Here is an 11972-nt window from a genome sequence, read left to right on the forward strand (position 1 = left end):
ATTCCAAGTCATTAAAATCAAGAGCAAAGGACTGGGATTTTAACACAACATGTTTATAACATTTGTCACTGAAATGGGCCAGCTGCTTACAGAGACCATAAATAGTTCTGTCATTTCCCAATTTCCAGCTCTCACATTTAAAAAAGATTTTTTTAAAGATCAAAACAATAAAAACAGAGGGATCAGAAGATGATATATGACAGGATGTTAAGCAACGATGAATGACCTTTTAATACGCACACTCACTCAGTCATTGCTCTCAGATGGTCAGCCTTTCAAGTTGGAATTACAAATAATTCCTTCCATCAGCAAGTCACAAACAACCCACTTATCAAAAATTGTCAAATAAATCTGTCACTCAATAGGGGTTACAAGGCGTTTGTAAATGTGGCAGACCTCCCAAAGTAACAAGCCCCCCAACACCCTTGACTGTCTCTTAGGAGGAGAAAAAGCAAACGATTGAACAGTTGCTGGAGACTCAGAGTCCAAAGACTGACGTGGCAGCCAAGGGGTCGACAGGAGCCAAGGAGGCCAGCTGCAGGCTGCAGGCTCAGCACTTGGCCAACACACATAGAGACTGTTTATTCTCAGGGCCCACCTGTCAAACAGGCTGTGCAGGTGTTGGCTGAACAGTGGCTTTGACTCTCTCTCTCTGGCCCTTCCATTATTCCTAAAGAGAGAGGACTATAAAACAGGGACCAGAACACCCATCTGGAGTCATGGACTCACTGAACTTTTAACCCAGAAGAATCCTTAATGACCATCTAACCCACCACCCTTAGGAAGATTTGCCTAGGATTCAAAAAGGCACAAACCAGCACAGACCTTGGACCTCCCAACGCCAGCCATTTGGGGGTGCTGTAGGAGACAGTAAGGCAAGGGAAGAGACACAACCTGTCTTCAAAGATGTTATCACTGGTTCCGTGTGAAGCACCCAGCATATAATGCATGCTCAAAAAACGACAGTGCCCACCCTTCCCCAAGGTAAAATACTAAATTCTAGCTGGTGGATTACCATTTTAACAATTGTAATGTCAGATTTGAAATAGATGGTTAACTCACATTTTTAACCAAAAAAAAAAAAACAAAAGAAAAACAAAAAAAAAACATTTAATTGAAATAAATGGTCAAATCTTTAGATCCATTTATAAATTTTGTTCAAAATTCTAATGGCTGCCAAAAGAGGAAAGTTTCTAACTCTGATTTGCCAAAATAAATAATAATGTGACTGGTCCAACCAAATGTGTTCCAGAGCCAGTGCTTGCCATTAGGAATTGCCTTTCAGAGAGTTTTTGCCTGAAATATATTTTTTAACCCCCATTTATAGCTCCCTCAAGCATGTTTCTTCTTTTTTTTTCTTGTGAAGTTCTCATAAGATTGCATGGTGTGTTCATTTTCTTTCTCACTCCCTCACCTAGCAGGAGGATTTATTCTATGTCAAAGGAAAGCATGGGCTTATGAATCAATCACTCAAATCTGAATTCCCAGTTGGCAGATTTGAGTGAGTTGTTTAAAGTCTCAGTTTCTTCATCTGTAAAAGGGGTATAACAATAGTCTACCCGTAGGGCTGTTGTGAAGATTAAATTAAAGTAATGCCACCAAATATTTGAAAATTTACTCTGTGCCAGGCATTGTGTTAGGCCCTGTGAATTCAATAATGATGAGTGATCGAGGCCCTCACTGGAGCCTAGAACAAGAGAGTGATAAGCTCTATACAGATAATCATATAAAGAAATATATATAAAGACAACCCATCTCCATGAAAGGCAAAGTGACTGAAAAGGAGAAAGAGAATTTTTCAGAATATGTGTGTAAAGCAGAGAGGGCAAGAGATCCATATTTCCTTCCACATGGTGCTTTCTCTGAGAGAGGCAGTAAACTGGTGAGACCCATAATTGTGGTTGAATCATGTCAGTAGGCACAGTATCTGTTCTTATCCCAACTCCTCCCAGGAAGTTGGTCAAGAGTCTCCCAAAAGCGGAAATTCTTGAAGAGGCCATACCTGTTCCCAAATCACATGGAGAAGCTAGAGATAGCTTCATGTTCTCATCTGGACCCAAATGTAATCTCCTGGTCACCTAAATGGCATCGGTTGGAGCTTCATACAGCCTTTTTCTGCCTTGAGGTAGGTTAAGCAGGAAAATGACACAAACCCAGAGAATAAAGGAGATGGAGGTGATTGGGTCACCTGGGGACCTAAAAGGTCATTGCTTTTGAAAAGGTGGTCCAAGCAGAGTAGTGAAAACTCCGTCAGAGGTTCAAGGAGTAGACTCACTGCGGGGAAAGAGGGGTAGGGAGGAGGCTTATAGAAAAAGAGAAAATTTGAATGTTTTTTTTTTTTACAAATTTCAGACCTATTCCACTTTGTTTTTAAAAAAACTGTTAAATTAAACTCTTAAAAATAAAATATACCCAAGAAAACTTTTATTTCACTGCTGGGGGAGAGAGAAGGGGCTTATTTTTAGCAGAAAGTCTTTCAATGTCTCTTTCTGTTTCTAATTTCTCTGTGTTTTTTAAAAAACTGTTAAATTAAACTTTTAAAAATAAAATATACCCAAGTGAAAGAGAACTTTTATTTCACTGCTAGGGGAGAGAGAAGGGGCTTATTTTTAGCAGAATGTCTTTCAATGTCTCTTTCTGTTTCTAATTTCTCTGCTTTAGGACCAGGAAATATGTTCATCCCTTAGAAGGCCCCATTCGAGAGAATTCCCTGGCAGCCAGCTCTCAGGAGCTGACGTTGGAGGTCAACAAGTCTTCTGCAGCTGCTCTCCAAGGCCCTCAGGCATGGAGAGAGGAAAGGTCGGACCGTGAGAGGAGGCTTGTGGCATTGCATTACGTTGGCATTCCCAGGTCCAGGGAATGTCCAGCAGGAACAAATTTCATGCACCCAGATCCCAGAACGAGTATTTTTTTCCTAATGTTTCCTGTCAACTCCCCTTTAAACTGACAGAATGCATGTTACATGTGGCTGGAAGCCAGCCAATGCTGGGGCAGGGTATGAATGCATGTGTGTGTGTGCATGTGTCTGTGTGTGTGTGTGTGTGAGAGAGAGAGACAGAGACAGAGACAGAGACAGAGACAGAGAAGCCTGAGAGAGATAAACTAGGTCCAAGGCTGATGTATCATAAATGTGGGGCTGATTACTTGACAAGGGCGCAAGTCAGGGGAGACACAGGACATCACAGAAAGCAAATTCTGCAGAAAGCTGAGTCTTCCTTCTGTCATACTAGAGCCACGGGTTCCAAGGAAGTGGAGTGTGGCTGTCTTAACACTGACAGAAAGACCCTGTAACAACACTCCTCATCTGTCCCATTTGTTTTCTCACAGCACTCTGGGGCAGGTGGAATTTCTCTCACTTAACATGTAAGGAAATGATGTCTCTTGAGGCAGCGAGTGCTCACTCCTTGAAGCCAGACCCGTGTCTTCAAGCCAGTGCAATCCATTAGACCACCCTCAACCTAGGACTTAAATGTCTAATCTGATGCACTTCTCAAACTTTAAGGTGACCCCAATTTTAGCCCTGACACATGAAGAGTTTGGAAGACATCATCCTGCTCTTATAACAAACTGAAACTGGACAAACTAAAAATCAACACTTTTTTAAAAGCCATAAGAAAACTGAGGCCCCCGGGAAAACCTCAAAATATAAAGAAACAAACACATCCAGAGAAACACACCAACTGACATCTGCTGGCCTGAAGCAGGAGCCACCAGAGGGGGAAACTGATAAAAATATTCAAATGACAATTTTGATGAATTGCTAGAAACTGAGTGTGGACTACATGAGAGTAAGAAACTCATGAGGTTGCAGTCATGGGGGCCCCCACACGTTCACGAGGTTTCCCATCAGGGACCCTATCAGGTTCTCATATTGAGAATCTGAGGAGAATTTCCTGGTGGCCTTGGTGGAGGGAGGAGAAGAGTAATGATGAGGAAACAAGCTCAGAGCCTTCTCCATAACAACAAGGGCCCACTCTCCAGAGAAGAAGACTGCCAGAGCTTTATCTCGGGTAAGGGAAGAGCCTTTCTCCTATTCCGGCCCCTCCAGCTCTTGTCTTATCTATTCAGGGGGCGGGCGGGGAGGACACATAGTCAACAAGGGGACAGGGCTTCAAGAAAATAGATTGGGAGTGCTGCAGCCATGGAAGGGAATAGGGACGGGATAGGTGGGGGTGCTGTACCACTGAAGGACAACTGTAAGACACAAGCCCACTAAAAGATGGAGACTATGGCAAGACCATACAAAACTCCCCTCGCCACAACCTACCACTATAAGGCTCCAGTATAAAAACAATGGATTATAGCTGAAAGAGTTGCAAGGCGCAGACTCCTTCTGAATGAAAATAGAGACAATCCAAAGCCAAGAGAAAAGACAAAAGAAAGACACTAGAAGTTGAAGCCTCTGGTACCTATAGCTACAACAAATATCAATCGGTCCAAATCCTAGCTTGAATAACATAAAACATCATGCTAAAGGTGTATTCATTTCAGTTCCTGTTACCTAATACAACGTGTCCAGCTTTGAATAAAAAATTACAATGTATGCAAAAAACAAGGAAAAAAAACAATCTAAAGAAACAAAGCAATTGGGAGAAACAGACTCAGATAAAACACAGATATTGGAATTATCAGACAGGAAATTTTAAGTAACTACGATTAAAATGTTAAGGGCTCTAATAGAAAATGCAGACAACATTAAAGATGGGTAATAAAAGTAGAGGCATGAGGACTCTTTACAAAAAAAGTCAAAAGGAAATGCTAAAAATAAAAAAAAAAGTAAAAGAAATAATGTCTTTGACAGTATCATCAGTAGATTCAACAGGGCCAAGGAAGGAATCGGTGAACTTGAAGACAGGTTAATAGAAACTTCTTGAACTGAGATGCAAAGAGAAAAGAAGAGGGAGGGGACAAAGAACAAAACAGCCAACGACTATGGGACAATTTCAAAAGGTATAACATACACATAATTGAAATACTAGAAGGAGAAGGAAAGTAGAATGGAGAAAAGGAAATATTTGAAGTAATAATGGCCAAGAACTTTCCAAAATTAATGACTGACACCAAACCATAGATCTAGGAAGCTCAGAAACACCACATAGGATAAATACAAAATAAAAATTATATATTCTGTTCTATTCAAACTGTAGAAAAACCAAAGACAAAGAAAATCTTGAAGGAAGACAGAGGAGGAAAAATAAAAACCTAACTTATAATGACGTATAGATAAGAATTATAGTGTACCCCTCACCAGAAATCATGCAATCGAGAAAAGAGTCAAGTCTTTAATTTAGGGGGGAAAATTACCAACCCAAAATTCTATATCCAGTGAAATTATCCTTCCAAAGTAAGGAACAATAAAGACTTTCTCAGAACCGCGCCCCCCCCAAAAAAACAATTAGGGAATTTATTGTCTAGCAAGAAATATTAGGATTCTTTAAGTGAAGGAAATATTATGTCAGAAACTTAGATCTACATAAAGGACGAATGTTAGAGAAGGAACAAATGAAGTAAAATAAAATATTTTGTTTTCTCATTCTGAATCGATCTAAAAGATAACTTTGTTTAAAGCAATAATAACAACATATTTGGTGATATATGGATTAATGAAATGAATGACAGCAATGTTATAAGGTGTGAGAAAATGAAATTGGGAATACTCTGTTATAAGGTACCTGCAATACATAAGAAACACTATAATGTTGTTTGAAAATGTACTTAAATTATTCAAAACTATACTGTAAACTCTAGATGACTACTAAAAAAAAAATCTTAAGAGGTGTAAATGATATGTTAAGAGAAGAAATAAAATGAAATCATATAAAATGCTCAACTAAACCGAAATGTCCTACGGTAGATGACTGGCTAAAGAAGCTGTGGGACATATATACAAGAGAATATTCCTCAGCCATAAAAAGAGATGAAATACTGCCATATTCAATAACATGGATGGACCTTGAAATAATCACACTAAGCAAAAGAAGCCAGACAGAAAATGTTGAAAATCACACGATATCACTTATATGTGGGATATCAACTTAAAAGCAACAAATGAACAGGACAAACAAACAGAGACTCATGGACATGGACAATGGACTAGTGGTTACCAGAGGTGAGGAGAAAAAATAAAATAAATAAAATGTTAAAAAAAAAATTTTTAAATGCTCAACTAAAACCAGAGAACACAGAGAAAGAGTGGGGAGAGAAACAAAGGAACAAAAAAAAAGTAAAATTAATTTAAAAAACAGTTACGAAGATTACAGATATTAATCTAATGATATCAGTAATCACTTTAAATATAAATGATCTAAACACACCAGTTAAAAGATAGAGATAGATATTTTCTACAAGAAGCCACTTTAAATATAAAATCAGTAAAAGTAAAGGAATAGAAAAAGATATACCATGCTATCACTAATCAAAAGAAACCTGGAGTTGGGTTATTAATTTAGACTTTAGAAAAAGGAAGATTATCAAGGATAAAGAGGCTATTATACAATGATAAAGAGATCAATTCTCTAAGAAGATATAACAGTTCTAAATGTGTATGCTCCTAATACTAGAGCATCAAAATACATGAGGCAAATCTGATAGAACTGCAAAGAGAAATAGGCAAATCCAATAATGTAGTAGGATACTTCAACACATTTGTAAGAATATAGATGACCTAAGTAGCATTATCAATCAATTTGAACTGACATTTGTAGAATACTCCCTCCAGCAACAACAAAATACACATTCTTCTCAAGCTCACATGGAATGTTCTGGACCATAAATCATACCTTAACAAATTCAAAGGAATAGAAGTCATGAAAAATACGTTCTCATACCACAATGGAATTAAACTAGGGATCAGTTACAGAAAGATAGCCAGAAAATCCCCCAAATATTTGAAAATTAAACAACACACTTATAAAAAATTTATGGGTCAAAAAGAAATTTCCTGAGAGAAATTTTAAAAATATTATTAACTAAGTCAAAATTCAACTATGACTTATCAAAATTTGTTGACTGCAGCTAAAGCAGAGCTTAGAAGGAAATTTACAGCCATAAACACATATATTAGAAAAGTCAAAAGATCTAATATCAGTAACCTAAGCTTCCAACCTCAGGAAACTGAGGGAAGAAGAGAAAATTAAAACTAAAGCAAGGCAAGTAAATAATTTTAAAATCGGAGCAAAAGTCATCAAAATTGGTAACAGGAAAATAAAAGAGAAAATCAACAAAACCAAAAGCTGGTTACCAATATCAGAAATGAAAAAGGGGTCACCTTTATAGACCCCCATGGACCTTAAAAAGATAATAAGGAATACTATAAACAACTCTATGCTAACATATTTGATAATTTAGACTAAATGGACCAATTCCTTGAAAATTTAACATGCCATTGAATCCTCTAGGGATCTCATTTAAATACAGATTATGATTCAGGAGATCCAGGAAGGGACCTCAAATTCAGTATCTCTAACACATTCCCAGGTGATGATACTGCTAGTCCAGGAGTCACACTTTGAATAGCAATGGTTTAGAAGAGCAAGGAGAATGTATTGCTTCATTTCACAATGCAAAAGTGGTGTGGATACTGTCAACTTCAGGTGTTCAGGAGACTTTTTAATTGATTGCATGTTCAGGGACATGTCTTTCAGGGGTTTTTCCTTTGCTTTTCTTGGCCTTCTTTTTGGCTTTTTAGAACTTCATCAACAACAATGCCTGACAGACACAGAGGAAGGCAACCTTACTGTTCATTAAAGTCATAAAACTCCTAGAGACTTAGGGAGAATGGAAGATTAAAACATGTAGAAGCTTATCAGTGACTATGTCAGTCTCTGGAGTTTTTCCCTAACCTCAGTGGCCAAAATAAAATGATAATGTTATGGCTATATCTAAATTCTCTAGTTGAGTGCTACTATGTAATAAACAGGTTATTGCCTTGTTAAGTAACTTGTAAGTATGTTACATTTGTGTTCCCTAACATGTGTAATAAACAGGTTATTGCCTTATAAGGTAAAGAAATGAGATGTTAGGGAACACAAATGTAACATACTTACAAGTTTTCAAAGAACAAATTAGATATCTCTAGCATTATAGTCTTATCCAGGCTATTTAACTATATCATAATCTGTCCCGAATGTATCTTGAGACTGCTGAAGACATGATCTCTGTCTCATTTGTACCTAATATTAGTTCTGAACCTCGGGAGTTTCATGGGTGAAATCTGAAACAGGATCCCATACCCGAAAGGCAAGGAAAGACCAATGAAAAAGGCAGATCACTTCAGATTGAGCAAGGAATACTTGCTGCAAGATGAGTAGGTCTCTGCACCTGCCCCTCAGAATCTTGAAAGTTTATATAGAGGCCTTAAGGAGGTTCAGTCAAGTATACTGTCCAGATGTCTCAACAACACATTGTTCTCTTAAGGCTGTGTCCTTGAAAACAGCTCCCACTGTGGGAATGGTGGGGAGAATGTACATTGCAAGGACAGGGGAGGGTGAGGCACTTCCGATTGTCTGGGTCCAGTGTGAGGGTCAACCAGCGGTCACATCCTCTTAATGACTGCCTCCAACACATCACCTCTTGTGACAGGCTCTTACAATCTTACATGCCCCCCTCCTCCATAATATGCCCTGAGCAGTAAACAAGGGATTTCATTAACATGGAGAAAGCTCATTTGGCGGCTTTAGAGGCAGAAACCGTAACAACAACCTAGGTACATGGAAGAGAATACAGAGATTAAGATAATGATTCCAAAATAAGTAACAGTTTTTCTACCAAGAGCCCCATGATGTGAACCATTGATTTATTAAGTCTCCTAGGCTGGGGGTCAGAGCACTCAGGACATTCATTTGTGTCCTCATATGATTTAATAAAGATGATACATTCGGAGACTCATCAGATAAAAACACGCAACATTCTGTTTGAATAATGGCAAAGGTGCCTCCTTGCAAGGAAGTAATAATATCCAAGTTCATCCTATTTTGGCGGAGAGCTTTTCTCAATAGAGACATTTCAGTGTTCAGTAAGGAGACACTCTGCCAGCTGTCATTGTGTTCAGTAAGGAGACACTTGCTGGGTGAATTTAGTAAAGATTTCTATGTGTGCTATAGTGTCCTCCAGACCAACAGAGGAAACAGAGATGGCCAAATGATCAACCAGTGGGAAGCAGAACTTGCCCATCTGGCTTCAAGGAGAGGGACATTGGTAATTTTTGCAACTATGAGGTGGATTCTCCCCTGTGCCCAGGGAAAACCCAGGGTGAAAGCCATGGCCAAAGATCTGTGCCATGAAACCATTGGGTCCCATTCGGGACTACCCAATAAACACCTGGATGGCACGACCAGTCAGTGCCAAACCAGTTGCTATCGTTGATTGGGACAGAATGACTACAGAGTTCCAGTGTTATCCATTCCACATTCCTGGTATAATTTGGTTGGTTCTATTTTGAGTAATTTTTCTGTTCTCAACACAGGGGTATGCATGTGCTCAAATGTCCATAGGCCAGGGTGAGCCAGACGAACTCATCCTAAATCTGAGCACAGCCACCCTGGATCTGATGGTACTTTTAGGACCCTTCCAGACAGCAGTGTGATGAGCTTCCTGTGTAGTTTGATTGACAGAAAAAGAAAACCCATGCACAGGGTTATTGAAAGTATGAGATACAGGCCAGGTTTCTGGATCAGTCTTTGTAATATTAGGTATCTTAAGAGTACTAGTCCTTACTTGTTCTTCCTTAATGTACTGCTTTAGAGCTTTCCAGTCCCCTTCCTGGGGTGGGGACATCACCATGGCAATTCTGATTAGCTAGGGAGGGGCTGCTGACCACTTACCCCACAGGTGGATTGAATCCTTTGCTGGGCATTTGAATGGGCCCACTGTAGAAAGGGGTTCCCATCAGGTGACCATCCCATGACCAGACACTAGAGGAGTCTAAGGTCAAAAACACAGGTATTTAGTAGGAACTTGTATTCTCACAGAAGGTCTTCCCCTTCTGTAAAAATTACACTTATGCCTTGATCCGTAGATTTTCATGTGGCTGCAAACTTTAGGAATTTAACCAGGCTGTGCATACCATCCATGTTGGCTTATAGGGAGGCAGTCCTGTCAGATGTGAGGAGAAAGGCCGGGAGCAGGATATGCCACACCAGGATCCTTATCCTCGCCCGTCTTTCAATGGTGTGTGTTCCATTCCAGGTATAGTATATTTCAACAGGTTCAGCTTGTGGTAGGACAATGGGATCCAGTGGAGATTGAGTAGTCCTCTCTCACCCAGGGGTGTGAAGTAACTCACTCATCCTAGCGGGATGTCCCATTGCAAATTCCCATAGGCAATGCCTCTCCCAGGCATGATGGGCCTTGGTATTTCCAACAGCATAGCACGTTGATTCACAATGAGAATCGAGGCAACAACTGTCTCCTGAGACTTCCATACCTTTACGGTGGTGAGTGTATCAGCAGGGGACTCCAGTCTGGCAGATGGGACAACAGATCCTACAAGTTGATAGTTCATGTGTATTAAAGCCTGAGAGAGATATTACTTTAGTCCACATGGCCAACGTGGTTTTAACTGTTAATAATTTAATCTGCTGCTTTAATATTCCATTTTTCTTTTCTGTCAACCTTGCTGCTGCTTGCCGGTTACAGGGAAAATTGAACCTTCATTCAGTGTCACGTTCTTTTGCCTAGCCTTACATATCGTGACCTTTAAGATGTGATCCCCAATCACTGTCCTTTCGATGACAGTATCCAGACATGGTACTCAGCTTCTCTATCTTTTTTTTTTTTTTTTAGGCAAGGCAACCCTTGGTTGACCTCACGGATTGCAAGGACCTTGTCAGCTTACAATCCCTTATTTTTTATTTTTTACGCCTACAGCACCTGGTCTTTCTAGGTGGTCTCCCATCCAAATGCTAACCAGGCCCGACCCTGCTTAGCTTCCGAAATCAGACGGGATTGGGCTTGTTCAGGGTGGCATGGTCATAGACAACACTCAGCTTCTCTAATCCCCTAATGGTGGTAGCCTGGTTTGCACAGCAACAAGGTTAGGCCAAATATTAAATTAATCTAATATATTTCTAAATACAAACAAAATGTCTCCTTACCTTTAAAAAAAATAAGATTTGAAAATAAATAATCAAGTAAACTTTCTTGAAAGCTTTCCCAAGACAGCTTGATAAAAGTATATGTACCTCTCTACTTATAAAGCAAAATTAAGCATTGAGATATCACTTTTGGTCTGATAAAAAATCTTTTGTTTGTCTTGTTATGTGCTCTTTATTAAATTTATTATGCTATTGAGAGAAAGTAGTTTCATTCTATAATTTAATTTCTGTTCAAGGAAGACTTAATGTAATTAAAGTCCCATCTTTTGTTGAAGTATATTATGCTTGAACATAAAACCTCTGCATTTTATTTCTCTCTCTACTTCTAAACTGTTTAAAATGGTTTAGAATTGTTAAGCTATGATCTCTGTAGCTATGGTAGCTTGCTGTATATTATATATTATAGTCTACATTAGGCCAGACAAAGTTGTCTACCAGGGTTTTGTAAATTTATGTCAGAAGTTTAAAACTAAAAATACACTTGCATTTGAGACTATTTCCTGCAATATCATCAATCCATAGTGGCTGTATTTGCCAGAGTAGGCTAATGGCTGTAACGAATAACCCCTAAATATTAATGCCATAACACAAAATAAGTTTATTTCTCATTTATGCAAATTCTAGAACAAGTGTTTCCTATCATTAAGTGTCTCTCCTCAAAGCAATGATTCAGCGGCAGGGGTAGAAAGGTTAGCCACAGCCATCTTCAACTTCTAGATTCTAAAAGTTCTTCAGGGGTTGTCTTCATTCCAGTCGGCCTTCTAGGAGGCAAAAAGAACTTGGTCATATGTGGGAGGTGATAAAGGCTGAGAGTTACACACATCACTTCTATTCACCTTCTATTGGACAAAAATCAGTCACATGAACATACCCAACTGC

General features: G+C 39.1%; 1 pseudogene; it reads right to left on the reverse strand.

Moving 5' to 3' along the window:
- Positions 1 to 10857: 10857 nt before the first annotated feature.
- On the reverse strand, positions 10858 to 10976 carry LOC112471183 (annotated as a pseudogene).
- Between the last annotated feature and the right edge of the window lie 996 nt (positions 10977 to 11972).

The sequence above is a fragment of the Pteropus alecto genome, unplaced genomic scaffold, assembly GCF_000325575.1.
Source record: "Pteropus alecto unplaced genomic scaffold, ASM32557v1 scaffold45, whole genome shotgun sequence".
Classification (NCBI taxonomy): Eukaryota; Metazoa; Chordata; class Mammalia; order Chiroptera; family Pteropodidae; genus Pteropus; species Pteropus alecto.